This window comes from Arachis stenosperma, chromosome 2 (genome assembly GCF_014773155.1).
Source record: "Arachis stenosperma cultivar V10309 chromosome 2, arast.V10309.gnm1.PFL2, whole genome shotgun sequence".
NCBI lineage: Eukaryota > Viridiplantae > Streptophyta > Magnoliopsida > Fabales > Fabaceae > Arachis > Arachis stenosperma.
Window position 1 is genome coordinate 37375875 of NC_080378.1, and position 22876 is coordinate 37398750.

The window sequence follows — 22876 nt, forward strand, 5'->3', positions numbered from 1 at the left end:
TATAAAAGATAAGATAAAAAGATATGATTAAAAAGATATGGTTAGAAAAGATTTAATTTTTAAAATTAAAATTAATTACTTGACTAATAAGAAACTAAAAGATATGATTCTAGAATTTAAAGATTGAACCTTTCTTAACAAGAAAGTAACAAACTTCAAATTTTTTGAATCAATCACATTAATTGTTAGTGTAATTTCAAAAATTTGAAATAAAATTAAGAAAGAGATTTTGAAAATAATTTTAAAATTTTCGAAATTAATAAGATAAAAATGAAAAAGATTTGATTTTTGAAAAAAATTTTGAAAAGATAGGATTTTTAAAATTGAAAATTTGACTTGACTTATGAGAAACAACTAATTTTAAAAATTTTTGACTAAGTCAACTCAAATTTTCGAAAATTATGAGAAAATTAAGGAAAAGATATTTTTTATTTTTTTTAATTTAATGATGAGAGAGAGAAAACAACAAAAATGACTTACAACATGAAAATTATGAATCAAAACTCATTATGCATGCAAGAACACTATGAATGTCAAGATGAACACCAAGAACACTTTGAAGATCATGATGAACATCAAGAACATATTTTTGAAAAATTTTTGATGCAAAGAAAACATGCAAGACACCAAACTTAGAAATCTTTAATGCTTGGACTCTAACAAACGAAAAATGCATATGAAAAACAAGAAAATACACAAAACAAGAAAACATCAAGATCAAACAAGAAGACTTACCAAGAACAACTTGAAGATCATGAAGAACACTATGAATGCATGGAATTTTCGAAAAACTAATGCATAAATTTTTAAAAACATGCAATTGACACCAAACTTAAAAATTGACTCAAGACTCAAACAAGAACACAAAATATTTTTGGTTTTTTTTTTTGATTTTATGATTTTTTTGTATTTTTATTATTTTTTTCGAAAATATTCTTTTGAAAAAATGAAAAATAAAGAAAAAAATTTTTTTGAAAGAATTTTGAAAACTTTTTTTAGAAAAAAACATAAAAAGAAAATTACCTAATCTGAGCAACAAGATGAACCGTCAGTTGTCCATACTCGAACAATCCCCGGTAACGGCTCCAAAAACTTGGTGGACGAAATTGTGATCATCAATAATGGCTCCAAAGGCTTGGTGCTCTCAAACATGAATTACACTTTGTCACAACTCCGCACAACTAATCAGCAAGTGTACTGGGTCGTCCAAGTAATACCTTACGTGAGTAAGGGTCGATCCCACAGAGATTGTTGGTATGAAGCAAGCTATGGTCATCTTGTAAATTCCAGTCAGGCGGATTTAACTAATTTAAGAAATTATAGTATACGCGAAGGAATAAAAAAAGGATAGAGTTACTTATGTAATTCAATGGTGGGAATTTCAGACAAGTGTATGGAGGTGCTGTGCTCCTTCTGAATCTCTGCTTTTCTACTTCTTCCTTCCAGTTTTTTATCACTCCTTTCTATGGCAAGCTGTATGTAGGGCATCATCGTTGTCAATGGCTACATCCCATCCTTTCAGTGAAAATGGTCCAAATGCTCTGTCACAGCACGGCTAATCATTTGTCGGTTCTCAATCAGGTTGGAATAGAATCCAATGATTCTTTTGCGTCTGTCACTAACGCCCAGCCTTCAGGAGTTTGAAGCTCGTCACAGTCATTGAATCCCAGAATCCTACTCGGAATACCACAGACAAGGTTAGACTTTCCGGATTCCCATGAATGCCGCCATCAATTCTAGCTTATACCACGAAGATTCTGATTAAAGAATCCAAGAGATATGCGCCCGGTCTAAGGTAGAACGAAAGTGGTTGTCAGTCATGCGCGTTCATAGGTGAGAATGATGATGAGTGTCACGGATCATCACATTCATCATGTTGAGTGTCACGGATCATCACATTCCTTTTCCTTCCATGATTTTTCTTGTTACCAAAACCTTGCCATTTACCTCTTCTGAGGTAATGATTTGTCGCATTTACTTCAGGAAATGGGGCGGCGCCAGCTGGGCGCGCTTCATGATTTTTTAAAAGTAACTCATTGTTGCGTTCAGCAACAAGAAGGCAAGAAATTAACTCAGAATATTTTTAAATCCTTTTTCTCGATATTGCTGTTGTAGGAGCACATTCGAGGCATGGAAGGTCGATAAAGTTTTCTCTAGGATGTCATTATCAGTTATCTTTTCCCCACATAATTTCATTCGTGAAGTGATTCGAAACATTGTTAAATTATATTCATTTATGGATTTAAAATCCTGTAGACGCAAGTGCATCCATTCATATCGGGCTTGAGGAAGTATCACCGTCTTTTGATGATTATACCTTTCTTTAAGATCTTTCCACAAATCTGTAGGATCTTTTAATGTGAGATATTCATTTTTTAATCCTTCGTCAAGATGACGACGAAGGAAGATCATGGCTTTAGCTTTATCCTTCTGGTATGTATTATTTTCAGCCTTAATGGTATCTCCAAGATCCATTAAATCAAGATGGATTTCAGCATCTAGTATCCATGATAAATAGTTGTTTCCAGATATATCAAAAGCATTAAATTCAAGATGAGAGAGTTTCAACATAATGAAACTTTATTACATGAGTATTTCTAAAATTTGATCAGAGTCTTGTGTAGAACCTATGCACAATTACTCAAGAGGGGGGGTGAATTGAGTATTGCAACAACAATGAATCTTTTTGCGAAAGTTAAAGACAATATACAAAAGTGTTATTGTACTAGTATTTTTCCAAGAGCTTAACTCAATTGCTAAGCATTTATAAGGAGCTTTTACTTTCCAATAGACACCAACTCAAATAAATTGATCAAGCTTTTCACCAATCGGACTTAAGCTATTCCTTAAGTACTTACGAAGCTACTTTTCGATCACAACTTATTTGCTCAAAGGTAAAAGACAATAATATTGAAGGGATGAGTTTGGAGAGATGCAAACGCTATTTAGAGTGGTTCGGCACAATCCTTGTCCTACGTCCACTTTCTTTCTCAATCGCTATTGAGAAGTTCCACTATTGCCAAGCTTCAAGGTGCTCACGCAAAACCTTTTACAATCCGAGTCCTTAGTTTCTAACACCTCACGGTATATGATCACCACTCGTATACTAACCCACTCCACTTAGAGATACCTTCTCTAAGATTTGCCTTAAGTACTTAGTATACCTCTTTGGTATCCTCACCGACTATAGTGTTTATAACTCTTGACTCAACCTTGGAGATCACACTCCAATTTACAAAGTGTACAAGAAAACAATTCTCAAAGAATTGTTGAGACGAAATGAGTACTCTCTAGAAGAGTGTATGATTACAAGTTTAGCACTATTGAACCAATTAATATTGCTCTCTCAAATTGTGTATTATAACACCTTAAAAATGTGTAGAATGAAAGAATATGAACAAGATAGTTTGCAAATACTCAAGTATATGAAATAAGGCTTCAATCCATCTATTTATAGACTCCCCAAACCTTAGAAACGTTGGGGAGTTAATGGGATGGAGCCTTTTTGTCAAAACTAGCCGTTTTTTATGTTTTTGAATCATTTGCATCGATGCATAACTCTTTGCATCGATGCAAATCTGTCTTTGAAGCTGAAATTTGAATTTTCAGCTAGGTTGCATCGATGCAAATATCTTTGCATCGATGCAAGATGAGTGTGCATCGATGCAAACCTTAAAAATGGCTTAAAATCACTTCAAAATACTTAGGATTGATCTCAAACTTGTTGGAGTCAATTCCTATGCTTTTGTACCTTTGAAAACAAGTTTTAAACCATTTGGCTAGCATCGATTTGCAAGATGTGCATCAAAACATTTTGTGAGTGTGTGTTGAGAGATTTAGCAATTGGTTCTTAACAAGAAGTTACCTAAGTCCTAAGACACTATACTTGTCTTCAAATGTTGTGGACTTGAGTTTCTTGTGGTTGTTGTGTTGCTTTCAACTCTTCATTCCTCAACGTTCAATGTTGGTTGATCTTTCAACATGCTTGTTCATTCAAGTTGTTTGTTGGTTTGTCTTTCATGTCGTTTGTTGGTTTGTCATTCATCAAAACCTACGAATACAAACTTCGCATACAAGCAACATGATTTACAATTTCCCCCTTTTTGATAATGACAAACCAATTTTGAGGATATGCATTTATAAATGATTTTGAAAGCAACAATAATGCACTTTGTTTTATAGAAAGCTTTGGAGAAGACTTCACAAAAAAAAAATTTTGCAGGAGTTCCCCCTAAATATGTGCATTTGTTCCCTTAAAGGGCGTTTATCAAAGAAAAACGATTTAGATATCAAAGTTTTTTTTTTGCTTAGCGGAAGTCTTTTTGAAATCATTGTTTCGCAAACTTATTTCTTCTTTTCAAATCCTCAAACTTCTTTTTCAAAAGTTCAAAACTTCAAATATCCTCAAACTTTTCTTCCCCCTTTTGACATTATCAAAAAGAAAGGAGTTTGAAATGTGTCATAGAAACATGCATAAAACAATGAATTTTTTTAAGTTCAATTTCTCTATTAATCTCAAGGATGAGATATTCCCCCTTTCAAAAAAAATTTGATTTCCTCTTTTTATATGCATAATTCCCCCTAAAGAAGTGAAATATATCAAGGCATGCACATTAACTTAAAATAGGGGTACCAAGCCTATTTTGAGTTATTCACCAAATAAGCATACAAGCATTAATCATTAAACAAAATTATGAAGGAAATATCAAAGTATTTAAACCATAATAGAAATCCTTACCTTACTAGGAGTTAGTTTAACAATTCATATAATCAAATAAACATAAACCAATAAAAAGTGACTTGATGAAGAGGAGACAATCAATCTTGGTCTTCATCATCATCACTATCCTCTTCATACGGTAGGTGGATGCCGAAGTGCTCATATAAGTCATCAATACGACGATCCAAGCGACCCGTGCGATGATCTACACAAGACACACGACGATTAAGTGCTTCAAGTTGCCTACCATGCTCTACTTCAATCCTTTGGATGTTTTGGTTGATGGATTGTAATTCTCTCATTACATCAACCAAGGAGGGTGGTTGTTGAGCTTGAGGTGCTTGTGGAGGAGCTTGCTCTTGAGGACCTTGTTCATCAACATTTCTTCTTCCCATTTTGTTGAGAATATGAGTGTTGATACAAGATTGAGGTGGTACTTCCTTGGCAATCTCATTTGATACATCAATACCAACATAATCAAAGACTTTAGACCATAGGCAAAGGAATCCTAATCCACCATTCCTATCCTTCATCTTGAGCCTAATCATATGTTGTACTATAAAGTATGGCCAATTAATCTTAATCCCATTCACCATAGCCCACATGACAATCAAATCTTCATCATTTACATTCGCATGCCCGGATATTCTAGGTTGCAATACATAGGTGACTAGATATAACAAAGTTCTATGTTCCGCACTCATTGAATTGCAACTAATTTTAGAGTGAGCTCCTTGTACAAGGTTGAACAAATGCATGGCATTGTCCTTTGAATAACCCCATTCATCAATTGGGGTTTTACCACCTTGAAACAAGTCACCTTGATTTGGCAACTCCCAAATGGTGGCTAACTCATCACCATCTAGCCTATAATCCTTTCTTCCTATCTTGAAGAATAATGTGAAATTTGATTCATCTTCCTCATCAATCTCAATCATGAGTGTACTATAGGCTATGGCAACTAAATCCGGATAATATTTACTCTTAATTTGAACAAAATCCATGAGGCCTTGATGAACTAGAATAGCCTTAAGAGTATCAAACTTATGAATGACAAGAAGGGTCGGATCCAAATACCTCGGAGGAATTTCCTTTCTTCCGGCGAGCCTTGCCTCATAGAATTGAAGATCTTCATTAGAAGCAAAGTACCTTGCCAAAGGATGATCATTTGGAGGTGGAACCACACTTGAAGAGCCTTTTGACTTCTTGATGGTTCTCTTGATTCTAGGCATTGTGGATGATTTTGTTTTATGGGTTTTGTAGAGGAGAATGTGGGGACTTCAAATATGTAATTTGTTTGTAGTGGGTATCTAAGTTTTGTGAGTTGTATGAAGCTATATGTGAGCTTGTTTTGGAGGTTATGGAGGTTTGAATGTGGGGATATGAGTTGTGAGGTTGAAGATGATGAAAAAGTGGGGTTTTGTTGCTCAAAAATGCCAAATTCACGTGTTTTTGTGCAATTTGGTCGTGTTTGCATCGATGCAATAGGCTTTGCATCGATGCACATAGCACGTTGTGTGCTTTGCATCGATGCAAGGCTTGGTTGCATCGATGCAACATGCATCATTTTGCCCAAAATCACCAAATTTTCGTCCTTTGGTGGTTCTTTCTTCAATCCTTTGAGTTCCATCATGTATATACTCACTTAAACCATTATAAACTTCAATTTGTTGATCCTCCATTGTTTATAATCTTCAAATTCTTCAATCTACCTCAAGATTAATCACTCATTCATCAACTCATAAACCTACAAAACAGTGGCTAATTGGATATCTCCAATGCTTAAGTTAGTAAGAGATACAAAAATAGCAATATAAATACAATGAATTCAAACAAATCATATTAGATTAGAATCCCAGATACCAAGTTCATTTCGGATGTTAAAAAAACTTTCTTTACATAAAGGTTTAGTGAAGATGTCCGCTAGTTGTTTACTAGTTTCGACAAATTCAATAACCACATCACCCTTTTCAACATGGTCTCTTATGAAGTGATGTCTAATCTCAATATGCTTGGTTCTTGAATGTTGAACCGGATTCTTGGTTAAATTTATTGCACTAGTATTATCACATTTGATAGGAATGTGATCAAGCATGAGTCCATAGTCCACAAGTTGTTGTTTCATCCATAAAATTTGGGCGCAACAACTACCGGCGGCTACATACTCGGCTTCGGCGGTAGACAAGGCTACACTTACTTGTTTCTTACTATGCCATGAAACAAGAGAGTTTCCTAGCAAGTGACAAGTGCCGCTAGTGCTTTTCCTATCCAATTTGCAACCGGCAAAATTGGAATCGGAATAACCAATCAAATCACAAGTGGATCCTTTCGGATACCACAATCCAACATTTAATGTTCCTATGAGATACTTCATAATCCTTTTCACCGCACTTAAGTGAGATTCCTTAGGATTAGCTTGGTATCTCGCACACATGCATACACTAAACATGATATCTGGCCTACTTGCCGTTAGATAAAGTAATGATCCTATCATGCCTCTATACTTCTTTACATCTATGCTTTTACCTTGTTCATCTTTGTCAAGGTAGCAAGTAGTGCTCATTGGTGTGTCCATTGCCTTAGCATTGTCCATTCCAAATCTTTTGAGCAGTTCCTTGCAATATTTGGTTTGGCTAACGAAAGTTCCTTCTTTTCCTTGTTTGATTTGAAGACCAAGGAAGAAGTTGAGTTCGCCCATCATGGACATTTCAAATTCACTTTGCATGAGGTTTGAGAAAAACTTGCAAAGTGATTCGTTAGTTGAACCAAATATTATGTCATCGACGTAAACTTGTACCAAAAGGATATTTTTGTTTTCAATAAAGTTGTATCAACCTTCCCTCTTCTAAAACCCTTTTCTATTAAAAACTTGCTCAAACGTTCATACCAAGCTCTTGGAGCTTGTTTAAGACCATAAAGAGCTTTCTTGAGTTTAAAAACATGATTAGGATTTTCATAATCCTCAAAACCAGGAGGTTGTTCAACATATACTTCTTCTTGAATGAAACCATTAAGAAAGGCACTCTTAACATCCATTTGATAAATTTTGAAGTTATAAGAGGATGCAAAAGCAAGTAACATCCTAATTGCTTCTAATCTAGCTACGGGAGCATAAGTTTCGTCATAATCAATGCCTTCCTTTTGATTATAACCTTTAGCTACTAATCTAGCTTTGTTTCTAACAATTGTACCATTTTCATCGAGTTTATTTCTAAAAACCCATTTTGTTCCTACAATTGTTTGATTACTTGGTTTAGGCACCAATTCCCAAACGTCATTTCGTTTGAATTGGTTAAGCTCCTCTTGCATTGCCATAGCCCAATGTTCATCGTCAATTGCGGACTCAATGGTAGATGGTTCAATTTGAGAAACAAAAGCACTATATGCAAATAAATTTCTAAAAGTGGATCGAGTTGTTACCCCTTTCGAAACATCACCAATGACGTTGTCTAGAGGATGATCCTTTGAAGTACGCCAATCCTTTGGAAGTGCATTTATTTGTGCTTGTGATGGTTCAATTTCTTCAACTTGAACACTATCCTTCGTTGAGCTTGTAGAGGCTTCATTTAAATCTTTTTCTTTGTCTTCACCATTCAAATTTAGTGAATCAAAGTTTTTTACATTTTCATCAAAATCTTTTCTAGCACAACAACGGTTAGTTTCATCAAAAGCGACATGAATACTTTCTTCCATAGTCATGATGCGTTTATTATATACTCTAAAAGCTTTGCTAGTTAAAGAGTAGCCTAAGAAGATTCCTTCATCAGCCTTAGCATCAAATTTTCCTAAGTTATCTTTTCCATTATTTAGAATAAAGCATTTACAACCAAAGACGTGAAGGTGGGAAATATTTGGCTTTCTTCCTTTGTACAATTCGTACGGTGTTTTCTTAAGAATAGGTCGAATGATAATCCTATTCATAACATAACACGCGGTACTAACCGCATCCGCCCAAAAGTACTTAAGAATATTAGCCTCATTGAGCATAGTTCTCGCCATTTCTTCTAAATGACGATTTTTCCTTTCAACCACACCATTTTGTTGTGGTGTTCTAGGAGAGGAAAAATTATGCTCAATGCCATTTTCTTCATAAAAAGTTTCAAAAAGATTGTTTTTAAATTCTCCACCATGATCACTTCTAATAGATGATATATGCAAATTCTTTTCATTTTGAATAACTTTGGCTAATCTTTTGAATGCTCGAAATGCATCACTCTTGTTTGCTAGGAACAAGGTCCATGTAAATCGAGAGTAATCATCAACAATAACTAAAGCATAGTAATTGCCACCAAAGCTCATAGTCCTAGAAGGACCAAATAAGTCCATGTGCAAAAGTTGTAATGGCCTTGTTGCTGAAACAAAGTTTTTGGATTTAAAAGAGGCCTTTACTTGTTTTCCCTTTTGACATGCGTCGCAAAGGACGTCTTTTTCAAAACGTAGCTTTGGTAAGCCAATTACTAACTCTTTAGAGACCAACTTGCTAAGATGGTCCATGTTAGCATGAGCTACTCAACGATGCCATAACCAAGTTTCATCATTTTTACTAACAAGGCATTTCACATCATTTGAGGAAACTTCATTTAGATTAATCATGTATACATTGTCAACACGGTGCCCAATTAGCACAATTTCATTAGTGTCTTGCCTTTTTATCAAACAACATTTTGAATCAAAGGTGACTAAGTTTCCTTTGTCACAAAGTTGGCTAACACTAATGAGATTATGTTTGAGACCTTTGACAAGTATAACATTATCTATGGAGGTAGAAGAATTTTTACCAACTTTTCCAACGCCGATTACTTTGCCGGTGTTGTTGTCTCCATAGATCACGTTTCCTCCGTTTGTAGGTTCTATTGCGGTGAACTTTGATTCATCGCCGGTCATGTGTTTGGAGCATCCACTATCAACATACCAATTTGTATCCTTAGCTCCAACACGTACCTACAAAACAATTAAAATTGGGATTTAGGTACCCAAGTGAATTTGGGTCCTTGATGGTTAGTATGAGCATAATGCCCATAAGGTGCCCATCTCGTATCTTGACTACGAAAGTTTATATGTTTAATTCTAGTAAAGCATACGGGTGCTATATGACCTACTTTATTACAATAATGACATATGACATTTGGATTATGCATCCTATGCATGTTTCTAAATGGTTGCCTAGGTTGTTTCCTAAATGCAACATCTTTTGATCTATATGCATTGTGATTATAATTTCTAAATGAAGCATGTTGAGGAGGATGTTTAAAGGCTTCATTCCTTTTAGGCATGCTTGCCTTTTGGGCTTGCGGTTGCCTAATAGGAGTTTTAGTATTTTTAAATTTTCCTTTTTCAAAACCTAAACCTTCCTTATTATGAACATGCTTTTGGTTTTTCAAGATTTTATCTAAGTTCTTTGAAGATTCATTGAACTTAGCTAAAGTGTTCTTAAGATTTGTAATTTCATTTTCATGCATTTTACAAGATTTGTATGGATCACTACTTGTGCTACACTTATCTTTTCCAAGATTGATATTCTCGTTTTTCAACATATCATTTTGTTTTAAAAGATCCATATTCTTTTTCTTTAGGAGAGAATAATCTTGGGTAAGTTTTGTGTACACCTCAAGTAAGGCATCATATTCATCTTGTAAATTAAAAGAAGTGGAGTTGTCATCACTAACCTTTTCTTCACTTGCCATTAAGCAAAGATTTGCAACCTCGTCGTCATCGGAGTCGGATTCATCCTCGTTCTCCCATGATATGTATGCTTTCTCCTTCTTCTTAAATTTCTTGTTTTTGTCCTCCTTTTGAAGTTTTGGACAATTGGGTTTGATGTGTCCAACTTCTCCACACTCATAGCATTTTGGTACCTTTGTTTTGCTCTTGAAGTTTTTCTTCATTGCAAACTTATTGAATCTTTTTAATAAGAGTGCAAATTCTTCATCTCCTTCTTCTTCATTATCATCACTCTCTTCTTGTAGTGATGTTGTTTTAAGGGCGAGACTTTTCTTCTTGCTTTCTTCACCTTTTTGTCTATTTAGCATAGTCATTTCATAGGTGAGAAGATTACCTCGTAGTTGATCAAATGTAAGTTGATCATAGAGCCTTCCTTCCACAATGGCATTCACTTTGGAGTTCCATTTTGGTGTAAGGCTTGTAAGCACCTTGGTCACAATTTGTTTATCATTGTATTTTGTGCCAAGCATGCTTAGATTGTTGAAGATCTTGGAGAGTCTTTCAAGAGCTTCTTCAATGCTCTCTTCATCTTTCATTTTAAAATTTTCCCATTCATGAACCAACATAAATACCTTTGATTCTTTAACGTGGTCGGTTCCTTCGTAAGTGATTTGGAGTTTATCCCAAATCTCTTTAGCGGTTTCACATGTAGAGATCTTCATATAATCATGCTCGTTAAGTGCACAATGAATGAAGTTGATGGCTTTATCATTCATTGCCACTTTCTTCCAATCATCGTCACTATATTCATCTTCTCCTTTCGGTACTTGCTTTGAGACGGAGACTTCTCCTTCTTTAGCGCTTGTTGTCTTTGTTGGAATGTGATTTCCATTCTCAATCACTTTCCAAATTCTCACATCTTGAGAACGGATCCAAATTCTCATCTTATTTTTCCAATAAGAGTAATTTGTTCCGCTAAAAAGAGGAGGTCTAGCGGTTGAGTTACCTTCACTAGTGTTGTTGTTGTTAAAGCTTGTGCTTGCCATGATCTTTTCCCTTAAACGGTTAAGTCTTTCAAAGGGTTAAGCTCTGATACCACTTGTAGAACCTATGCACAATTACTCAAGAGGGGGGGTGAATTGAGTATTGCAACAACAATGAATCTTTTTGCGAAAGTTAAAGACAATATACAAAAGTGTTATTGTACTAGTATTTTTCCAAGAGCTTAACTCAATTGCTAAGCATTTATAAGGAGCTTTTACTTTCCAATAGACACCAACTCAAATAAATTGATCAAGCTTTTCACCAATCGGACTTAAGCTATTCCTTAAGTACTTACGAAGCTACTTTTCGATCACAATTTATTTGCTCAAAGGTAAAAGACAATAATATTGAAGAGATGAGTTTGGAGAGATGCAAACGCTATTTAGAGTGGTTCGGCACAATCCTTGTCCTACGTCCACTTTCTTTCTCAATCGCTATTGAGAAGTTCCACTATTGCCAAGCTTCAAGGTGCTCGCGCAAAACCTTTTACAATCCGAGTCCTTAGTTTCTAACACCTCACAGTATATGATCACCACTCGTATACTAACCCACTCCACTTAGAGATACCTTCTCTAAGATTTGCCTTGAGTACTTAGTATACCTCTTTGGTATCCTCACCGACTATAGTGTTTATAACTCTTGACTCAACCTTGGAGATCACACTCCAATTTACAAAGTGTACAAGAAAACAATTCTCAAAGAATTGTTGAGACGAAATGAGTACTCTCTAGAAGAGTGTATGATTACAAGTTTAGCACTATTGAACCAATTGATATTGCTCTCTCAAATTGTGTATTATAACACCTTAAAAAATGTGTAGAATGAAAGAATATGAACAAGATAGTTTGCAAATACTCAAGTATATGAAATAAGGCTTCAATCCATCTATTTATAGACTCCCCAAACCTTAGAAACGTTGGGGAGTTAATGGGATGGAGCCTTTTTGTCAAAACTAGCCGGTTTTTTTGTTTTTGAATCATTTGCATCGATGCATAACTGTTTGCATCGATGCAAATGTGTCTTTGAAGCTGAAATTTGAATTTTCAGCTAGGTTGCATCGATGCAAATATCTTTGCATCGATGCAACAAGTCGTCGCATGCTTTGCATCGATGCAAGATGAGTGTGCATCGATGCAAACCTTAAAAAATGGCTTAAAATCACTTCAAAATACTTAGGATTGATCTCAAACTTGTTGGAGTCAATTCCTATGCTTTTGTACCTTTGAAAACAAGTTTTAAACCATTTGGCTAGCATTGATTTGCAAGATGTGCATCAAAACATTTTGTGAGTGTGTGTTGAGAGATTTAGCAATTGGTTCTTAACAAGAAGTTACCTAAGTCCTAAGACACTATACTTATCTTCAAATGTTGTGGACTTGAGTTTCTTGTTGTTGTTGTGTTGCTTTCAACTCTTCATTCCTCAACGTTGAATGTTGGTTGATCTTTCAACATGCTTGTTCATTCAAGTTGTTTGTTGGTTTGTCTTTCATGTCGTTTGTTGGTTTGTCATTCATCAAAACCTACGAATACAAACTTCGCATACAAGCAACATGATTTACATCTTGTGCTGATAACGTATTATAAAATAAATAAAGTAGATATAATAAATATAAAATAAAAAAGTGTTGATAGAAGACTCTAGTATTGATATTTACCAATAGAATTATCTCACTATAATAATAGAAGTAACTTATATATTTACTGGTATTATATATATTGCGACTTAAGAACTTAAAGAGAGAAATAGAAAGGAAAGAGAAAGGAATGTTTTTATTTCTGTGTATAATTTCTCAGATTGCTTCACTATTATAGGCGTGTGAAGTTTACAATTTCAAATTTATTAACTTATGTTTGCCAGGAGGAGTTGAGCCATTCAGTTTCTAAAACAAAATCAACCGCCCATATTACTGATGGTCATCCACCTCATTTGTTCTTATCACAACAGCAACATCTGCTTTTTTTGGAAAGTGGAGAAGGAGAATGAAAGTGGCTTGTATTTTTTAGAATTTCAAAATCAGAATTTTTTTTAAAGTTGATTGTTATGTGTAATAACTAAAAAATTAGCTATAGAGTTAGTTTCTTAAATTTTTCTATTTTAAAAGGAAAAAACATCTAAAAAATTAAATAAAAAAATGTAACCACCCTACCCCATGAGGCCTGTGATTTCTGACTCTATACAACATTCGCTAACATGCATAAGTTTAAATATATAAATATATAGCATAGATAACGAATTAGAATTAGAACATGATGAACGGATAATTTATACGCTTTTTGGCATTATTTTTACATAGTTTTTAGTAGGATTTAGTTAGTTTTTAGTATATTTTTATTATTTTTTAAGCAAAAATTATATTTCTGGACTTTACTATGATTTTGTGTGTTTTTCTGTGATTTCAGGCAGCGTTTGGTTTGAGAGACACAGACACTGAGACATAGACACAGTGGTATACGGTGACACATGTCTGCTGTTTGGTTTGGTGAGACACGGATTTTTGAAGGACACGGGAGGACACAGATGGACACGGAGACATTAAATTTGTGTACCTCCAATTTGGTGAGACACTAAGACACAACTTGTGAGACACTAATTTTTTACTCTTTTACCCTTATTGAAATTTTAAAATTTGTCATCTTATCTCCCCAAACCTTTCTTTTTTCTCTTCCTCTTTTAGATTCTATAACTAAATTTATCTTTCTATTTTATTCAAAAAAAAATTGTACATTTAATTTTTATTTATTTAAATTTTGATTAATCTTTGATAAATTATGAGCTTTAGTTTTTTATTTTTTTCAAAAAAAATATATATTTAATATTTGAATGATAATTTAAGATAATATTAGAAGAAATAAAAAACATTAAAAGAAATAAAAATTAAATGGTGATGACATGTAGTGTTTGGGATAATAGATGTACAGTAATAATAGTAAAACTTGTGGTAGAATGAAGGGTAATTCAGTCTTTTTAAAATATGTGTGTCTTGTTCTTTATTTTTACCAAACACAATACATAGACACAAATATTTTATGTCCATGTCTTTAATGTCTATGTCTTTGTGTCTATGTCTCATCATATACATCAACCAAACAGAGCCTCAGGTATTTTCTGGCTGAAATTGAGGGACCTGAGCAAAAATCTGATTCAGAGGCTGACAAAGGACTGCTGATGCTGTTGGATTCTGATCTCCCTGCACTCGAAATGAAATTTTTGGAGCCACAAATGTCCAAATGGCGCGATTTCAATTGCGTTAAAAAGTAGACATCTAGAGCTTTCCAGAAATATATAATAGTCCATACTTTGCCCGAGTTTAGATGACGCAAACTGGCGTTTAACGCCAGCTTTCTGCCCTATTCTGGCGTTAAACGCCAGAAACAAGTTGCAAAGCAGAGTCAAATGCTAGAAATAAGTTACAAACTGGCGTTTAACTCCAAAGAAGACCTCTACATGTGAAAGCTTCAATGCTCAGCCCAAGCACACACCAAGTGGGCCTGTAAGTGGATTTCTGCATCATTTACTCATTTCTGTAACACTAGTAACTAGTCTAGTATAAATAGGACTTTTTACTATTGTATTTTCATCTTGGTATCTATCTTTGATCAGTTTATACAATCTTAGACATTGGGGGCTGGCCTCACGGCCATCCTTGGACCTCTATCACTTATGTATTTTCAATGGTGGAGTTTCTACACACCATAGATTAAGGGTGTGGAGCTCTGCTGTTCCTCGAGTATTAATGCAATTACTACTGGTTTCTATTTAATTTATGCTTATTCTTATTCAAAGATGTCCACTCGCACTTCAACCTGATGAATGTGACGATCTATGACACATATCACCATTCTCACTTATGAACGCGTGCCTGACAAACACTTTCGTTCTACCTGCGAAAGCCAGAGTGTGTATCTCTTGGATTCCTGGTCCACGACGCATGGTTGCCTCTCCTGACAATAGAGCCTTCCATTCCGTGAGATCAGAGTCTTCGTGGTATAAGCTAGAATCAATTGGCAGCATTCTTGAGATCCTGAAAGTCTAAACCTTGTCTGTGGTATTCTAAGTAGGATCTGGGATGGGATGACTGTGACGAGCTTCAAACTCGCGACTGTAGGGCGTGGTGACAGACGCAAAAGGATAGTAAATCCTATTCCTACATGAATGAGAACCGACAACTGATTAGCCCTGCGGGAAACTGTAGATGACCTTTTTTATTGAGAGGATGGGAAGTAGCCATTGACAACGGTGACGCCCTACATACAGCTTGCCATGGAAAGGAGTATGAAGGATTGGATGAAGGAAGTAGGAATGCAAAGATTCAGAAGGGATAAAGCATCTCCATACACTTATCTGAAATTCCCACCAATGAATTACATAAGTATCTCTATCTTTATTTTATGTTTATTTATCTTTTAAATTATTAAAACTCCATAACCATTTGAATCCGCCTGATTGAGATTTACAAGGTGACCATAGCTTGCTTCAAGCTGACAATCTCTGTGGGATCGACCCTTACTCATGTAAGGTTTATTACTTGGACGACCTAGTGCACTTGCTGGTTAGTTGTGCGAAGTTGTGAAGAAGAGTGATATTACAATTGTGCGTACCAAGTTGTTGGCGCCATTGAGATCACAAATTTGTGTACCAGAACACGTAGCACAAAAATTTTCTTTTAGTACTTCCAAGTGACGAATCCTTCCGATTCAATTATTCTGTGGAATAAATACTCCTAGAAGATTTTAATAATCTCTTTGGTTGTTCTTGAAAAGTGCTGATGAATGAATCATTGAACTATATTATTTTGATAAACTAAACCTTAAACCGGATTGGTTTCTTTTCTTTTGGTCCAACCAAACCACCTTCCACTCAAATAAACCTAACCCTAGTTAACTCTTCTCTCATCACCGCTTGGAACATAGCCATAAACTATGGTTTCACCTCCTCATATGCACCTTGCTACTGTGTTGAAAGGAGGGGAAGACTCGAAGCCATCATCAATAGCTTAACCCATCCTTATATCTTTATAAACAAAGGTAAGTAGCTTCAATTTCTCTTCTTCCCAAAATACACATCACATAGAAGAAAGGAAGGACTAGCGACGGGAAAATAAGAGAGAGCAAGAAGGAGGAAAGGCAAAGTTGAAGCAGAAGTTTCATCCCACTCACCCAGTTAATTCCTCTAGCCTCTCTGTAAAGTAAGAACCAGCTACTTCACCTTCTTCCTTTACTTCCATAATTAAAATTTCTAATCACCCCCTTGCTATATTCCTCTAGTTTGCCCGATTTACGAAATAGCCATCATCACAAACGAGGAAGGGTAAGTAGTTTTCTCTTGCTTGTATTTGTTTTGGCCTAATGGCCTTGTGGGTATAATAGAGAATGTTGATTCTTGTCGCGAATTAGGGTTCGACGGCAAAAAGGCAAAAGAAGCAAGCTTTGTGTGTTTAATCAACAAATAAGGTAAGGGATAGTAAATATAGAATATCGTGTTTGCAGCTGTGTGTACTTGTGATGATTGATGGTTTATCTTGTGTTTGATTGATGAGAAGTGTATATTGAATTTTTGTTATGATAAAATGCATAAAAGTGAATGTTGAGTTATGAATGTGCATTTGTAAAAAGGGTAAATTAATGAGTATAAACTCTTGGAGCTGTGCTGACCTTTCTAACAACTTTAGTTAGTCAAAAAAAAAAGGTAGAATTATGGATTTAGATGAATTCTAGGCTTGAATAAAAGATTTGGTATGTGAGGTTGTTCGAATTACATTGTGCAAAATTTCTGCAATCTCTGCATAATTGGAAGTAGAATGAACGACTTTCTGGGAGCATTCCAGACCAAATTTTTAGATGGAATTATTTTTTTGCAAAACTTCAGTGTGTCTTGAAAATTTCATAAAAATTTCAGGAAATTTGGCCAAGTGGTTTGGAATATATGAATTTTTGAAGTTTAGTGGTTGCTGTAGAATTTTCTGGTTTTCTAGTTCTACAATACCAACTTTCAGACGCTATAACTTTTGATTTAAATGAAATTTTGAGTTGCTTCCAAAAGGGTTTAAATATCTATCAGTATATTTTAAGTGAGTACAAGTTTCATGTCCATATCTATTTTGTAGACTTAAATAAGTCATTTGTAAGATGGGTTGTTTGCTGGAAACTCTGAACTAATTTATGAAAACATGGCACAACTTCCAATTGCTAATTAATTAATCAAATGAAGTGATATGAACCTGAAACTTGTGAATTCTGAAACTTAGGAGTGTTGATTATAATCTCACCAAAATTTAGAAGCAACAGATTAGAATTGAAATTATTGTGGAATTTATAAAAACACTACTGCTGACTGTTCTTTTCTGAATCATTGTAAATGCAGTAACAGAATTCTAAAACTTGTATAAAATTGAATTCTAATCCAAATTCAGGAAAACTTAACTCAAATTAAAGATTAGGACCTCCAGAGTTATCTTACTAAGAGAAATAGGTCGTGCATAAGTATTCACACCATAAGAACTACATAGCAAAACAGAAGGTGCTGCCCCAAAAATCTAAGGACAGCAGTCTCGGATTTTCTTTAATATCTAGTGTCAAACTACCAAAAAAAATGATTTCTAAACCTTTAGAAACTTGAGTTCAATACGAATATGTGGACATAAAGTTTTCCCAAATCCAGGTCCGTCTGTTACATTAACTGTTAAATAGAAAATTGGTCGCCAAGAAAGGTTTTAGACTAAACAAGCCTAGGGAATGAATAAGGATGTAAGTTGCCCCTAGGAAAGTTTCAAGTTAAAAGGTGATGCGGAGGTATGCTTAGTAACATGGTGATGCAGAGGTATACATAGTAACATGGTGATGTGGAGGTACGCATATTTATAAGGTGATGTGGAGGCATAATGAAAAGAAAGAAAATGAAACCATGAATGGATAATGATTCATGAGAACTACTTGTTTGAATGGGCCTTTGCGCCAAAGTGCTAATGCATGAATGTTCGTCTAACTGATAGCATAATGTATGTTGAATGGGCCTTGTGCCAATTTGCTAATGCGAAAGTGCCCGCCTAACTAATAGCTTGAGATTGCTAATGCGGGAATATTCGCCTAACTGATAGCACTGTTCCTTACTGTGATACACATTGAAATGTTATTATAATGAGCCCTAATTGACACAGGTAACCGTGATACCAAGGTGTCTAATTGACAGAGTAAAGAGACCATATTTAGGGTTCACTCTGAGTAACATCGGGTTGCGGGTAGACAATTGACGCATGAGCTCATGGCCTGCACTAGGAATAGACATGCATCATCTTGTTTGCGCATATGTATTTCTTGTGAATTATTCACTGCTATTTTCCTATTTGTCTATGCTATCTACTTATGTATACTTGTGCCATGAGTCTCTGTGCTTATCCTTTTTTTCTGCTTTGCGACAACTTAGAGACAAAGACTCTAGGTTCCCCTTTTACCTTGCTGAAAACTCTAGATTCACACCCTTCTTCTCTTTCTTTCTCCCCCTCCCCAAATGGGTTCGGTAGAGGAGTCCGTTGAGTTTCAAGTTTCGTTTCATCGCCCACGCTTCAACTTGGGCATGTCATACGTATTCACTCTAGCTGAAGGCCATTCCGGAGCTTGACCTAGTTGACTTTTTACTCCTTTTGATGATCAATAGTATTACTTTTCCCTCGCTTTTGTAGTACTTTTAGAGGGGTAGGACATCTTAGTCATTTGGTTCCATTTTAGGAAACCCATGTGAGGGTTGGGACTGACTTCTTCTTTTGTATCTGTACATATAACTTGGTGTAATATCGGCTTTTGATAGACGGAACGTATATTTTCTATTGCATTGTGTTTTCCTACATCATAAATTTAAAGAAACTAACCTTATGAGTAACTAAATTCTAATCCACAAATAATAGTTTATTCACAATTAAACCGATAAGGCTTATAATAACATTTTCTTATGAAATATGAGTCTAGAGCTAAGTAGGTCCTTATGACAAGTAGCAGCTGAACATTTGGCATTGGTTATGACTTGTCGAAAGTTGGGGTGTTACAAGTTGGTATCAGAGCAGTTCGTCCTTTGAGCCCTGGGATGGACTGCCTATGCTTCCTTGCATACTCTGAATCTTTTTATACGATGCAGTTAGGATATTTTTGTAATATATTCTGCATGAAGGTCTGTGAACATCCATTGTAGTAATATTAATACTTGATTTTGATATATTAAAACTGATCACCTTAATATTGATTATTGGGTATTGATAGGACTCAAATTGCTACGAATAGGCGAGGACGCCCTCGATTGGAGGGAATAAGTGAGAGAACTTTCCCTAATGCAGCGGCTATTCTTGAATCCGTAAATGTTATGGCTACTGATGTGCATGATTCCGTAGCTGCTACCAACCGAGTAGCTGAACGTCTTGATCGCCACAATGGAGTTGAAAATAACCATGAGCATAGACATGGAAATGAAAATGGTGATGGAGGCGAATGTGAAGTGCATAATTATAATCGACCAATGACCTTAGCCTCTTTCTTAAAAATTAATCCACCGCAGTTCAATGGAAACACTAGTTTTACGCGAGCTGACGATGGGTTTAAAGAAATAGGACAATCAATGCGAGCACAACAAGTCCTTGAAGGACAGCGAATGGAATATGCTGCTTACATGCTGAGGAATGATGTATAACATTTGTGGCAGGGAGTACTTCAACTACTAGGGAGAGAATTTATTGACATCACTTGGGAGGAATTTTTGGCTGAATTTTATAAAAAGTATTTTCCTCAGTGTTTCCGTACCACTAAGGAGTTAGAGTTGCTTTAGCTGAGACAAGGAAATATGACAGTCACTGAGTATACTCGCAACTTTGAAGAGTTATGTCGATCCTCGAACCTTTATCAAGGAGCATCAGCTGCATTTGAAAAATGGAAGTGAATCAAGTTTGAAGGAGGACTTAGGGAAGAACTGTTAGCTCATGTGGGTCTAATGCAAATCCAAAATTTTACGGAATTAGTTAACAAGAGCCAACTGGCAGAAGAATGCATAAAGAAGCTGGTGGCAGCCCGAACTAACCAAAAGAACCTTTCATCAAAGGACTTCCATCGTAACCTTGCCCCTCAAGGAAGAAACTTTAAGGTAACTTGGCAGCCAGGCCTGGGTAAACAACCCTAATCGACCCAACAAAAACTAATATGCGCCGTGTGGAAAGAATCGTGGGGGCATACCCTGCCTACTGAAATCTGGGGTTTGTTATAATTGCGGAAAGTCCAGACATATAGCCAAAGAATGTATACGACGAAAGCCTGAATTTGGTTTCCCTGGACAGCAATAGTTAGGAAGGGTGTTTGTTTTGGATGCGGGAAATACTACCGACCCCCATACTCGAGGAAACGAAATTTTGAGGACAAAATTTTTTAGTGGGGTAGAATATAATGTAACCACCCTACCCCCATGAGGCCTATGATTTCTGATTCTATACAACACTCGCTGACGCGCATAGGTTTAAATATATAAATATATAGCATATATAACGAATTAGAATTAGAACAGTAGCGCAAAACTTTTCTTTTAGTACTTCCAAGTGATGAACCCTTCCAATTCAATTATTCTGTGGAATAATTACTCCCAGAAGATTTTAATAATCTCTTTGGTCGTTCTTGAAAAGAGCTGATGAATGAATTATTGAACCATATTATCTTGATAAGCCAAACCTTGAACCGGATTGGTTTCTTTTCTTCTGGTCCAACCAAACCACCTTCCACCCAAATAAAACCAACCCTAGTTAACTCTTCTCTCATCACCGCTTAGAACTTAGCCATAAACTATGGTTTCACCTTCTTGTATGCACGTTGCTACTGTGTTGAAAGGAGGGGAAGACACGAAGCCATCATCAATAGCTCAACCCATCCCTCTATCTTTATAAACAAAGGTAAGTAGCTTCAATTTCTCCTCTTTCCAAATCACACATCATGCAGAAGAAAGGAAGGACCAGTGACGGGAAAAGAAGAGATAGCAAGAAGAAGGATAGGAAAAGCTGAAGCAGGAGTTTCATCCCACTCACCCAGTTAATTCCTCGAGCCTCCCTGTAAAGTAAGAACCAGCAACTTCACCTTCTTCCCTTACTTCCATAATTTGAATCTCTGATCACCTCATTGCTCCATTCCTTTAGTTTACTTGATTTATGAAACAGCCATCATCACAAATGAGGAAGGGTAAGTAATTTTTCCTTGCTTGTATTTGTTTTGGCCGAATGGCCTTGTGGGTATAATAGAGAATTTTGGTTCTTGTCGCAAAATAGGGTTCGGCGGCAAAAAGGCAGTAAAAGCAAGATTTGTATGTTTAATCAACAAATAAGGTATGGGATAGTATATATAGAATATCTTGTTTGCAGCTGTGTTTACTTATAATGATTGATGGTTTATCATGTGTTTGATTGATGAGAAGTGCATATTGAATTTCTGTTATGACAAAATGCGGAAAAGTAAATGTTGAGTTTTGAATGTGCATTTATAAAAAGGGTATATTAATGAGTATAAACTCTTGGAGCTGTGCTGACCATTCTAGCAACTTTAGTTAGTAAAAAAAGATAAAATTATGATTTTAGATGAATTCTAGGCTTGAATATAAGATTTGGTATGTGAGGTTATTGGAATTATATTGTGCAGAATTTCTGCAATTTTTGCATAATTAGCAGTAGAATGAACGAATTTCTGGGAGTAGTCTAGACCAAATTTTTAGATGAAATTATTTTTTTGTAAAACTTCAGTGTGTCTTTAATATTCCATAAATATTTAATGGAATTTGGCCAAGTGGTTTGGAAGATATGAATTTTTGAAGTTTAGTGGTTGCTGCAGCATTTTATGGTTTTCTGGTTCTGCAGTACCAACTTTCAGACACAATAATTTGATTTAAATGGAATTTTGAGTTTCTTCCAAAAGGGTTTAAATATCTATTAGTCTATTTTAAGTGAGTACAAGTTTCATGTCCATATCTATTTTGTAGACTTAAATGAGTCACTTGTAAGATGGGTTGTTTGTTGGAAATCCTGAACTGATTTATGAAAATAGGGAACCACTTCTAATTGCTAATTAATTAATCAAATGAAGTGATATGAACCTAAAACTTGTGGATTCTAAAACTTAGGGGTGTTGATTATAATCTCACCAAAATTTAGAAGCAACGGATTTGAATTGATATTATTATGGAATTTATAAAAACACTGCTGTTGTCTATTATTTTCTGAATCTTTGTAAATGCAGTAGCAGAATTTTAAAACTTGTATAAAATTCAATTCTAATCCAAATTCAGCAAAACTTAACTCAAATTAAATATTAGGACCTCTAGAGTTACCTTACATAGAGAAATAGGTCGTGCATAAGTATTCACAACGTAAGAACTACCTAGCAAAATACCAAGGTGCTGCCCCAAAAATCTAAGGACAGCAGTCTCAGATTTTCTTCAATATATAA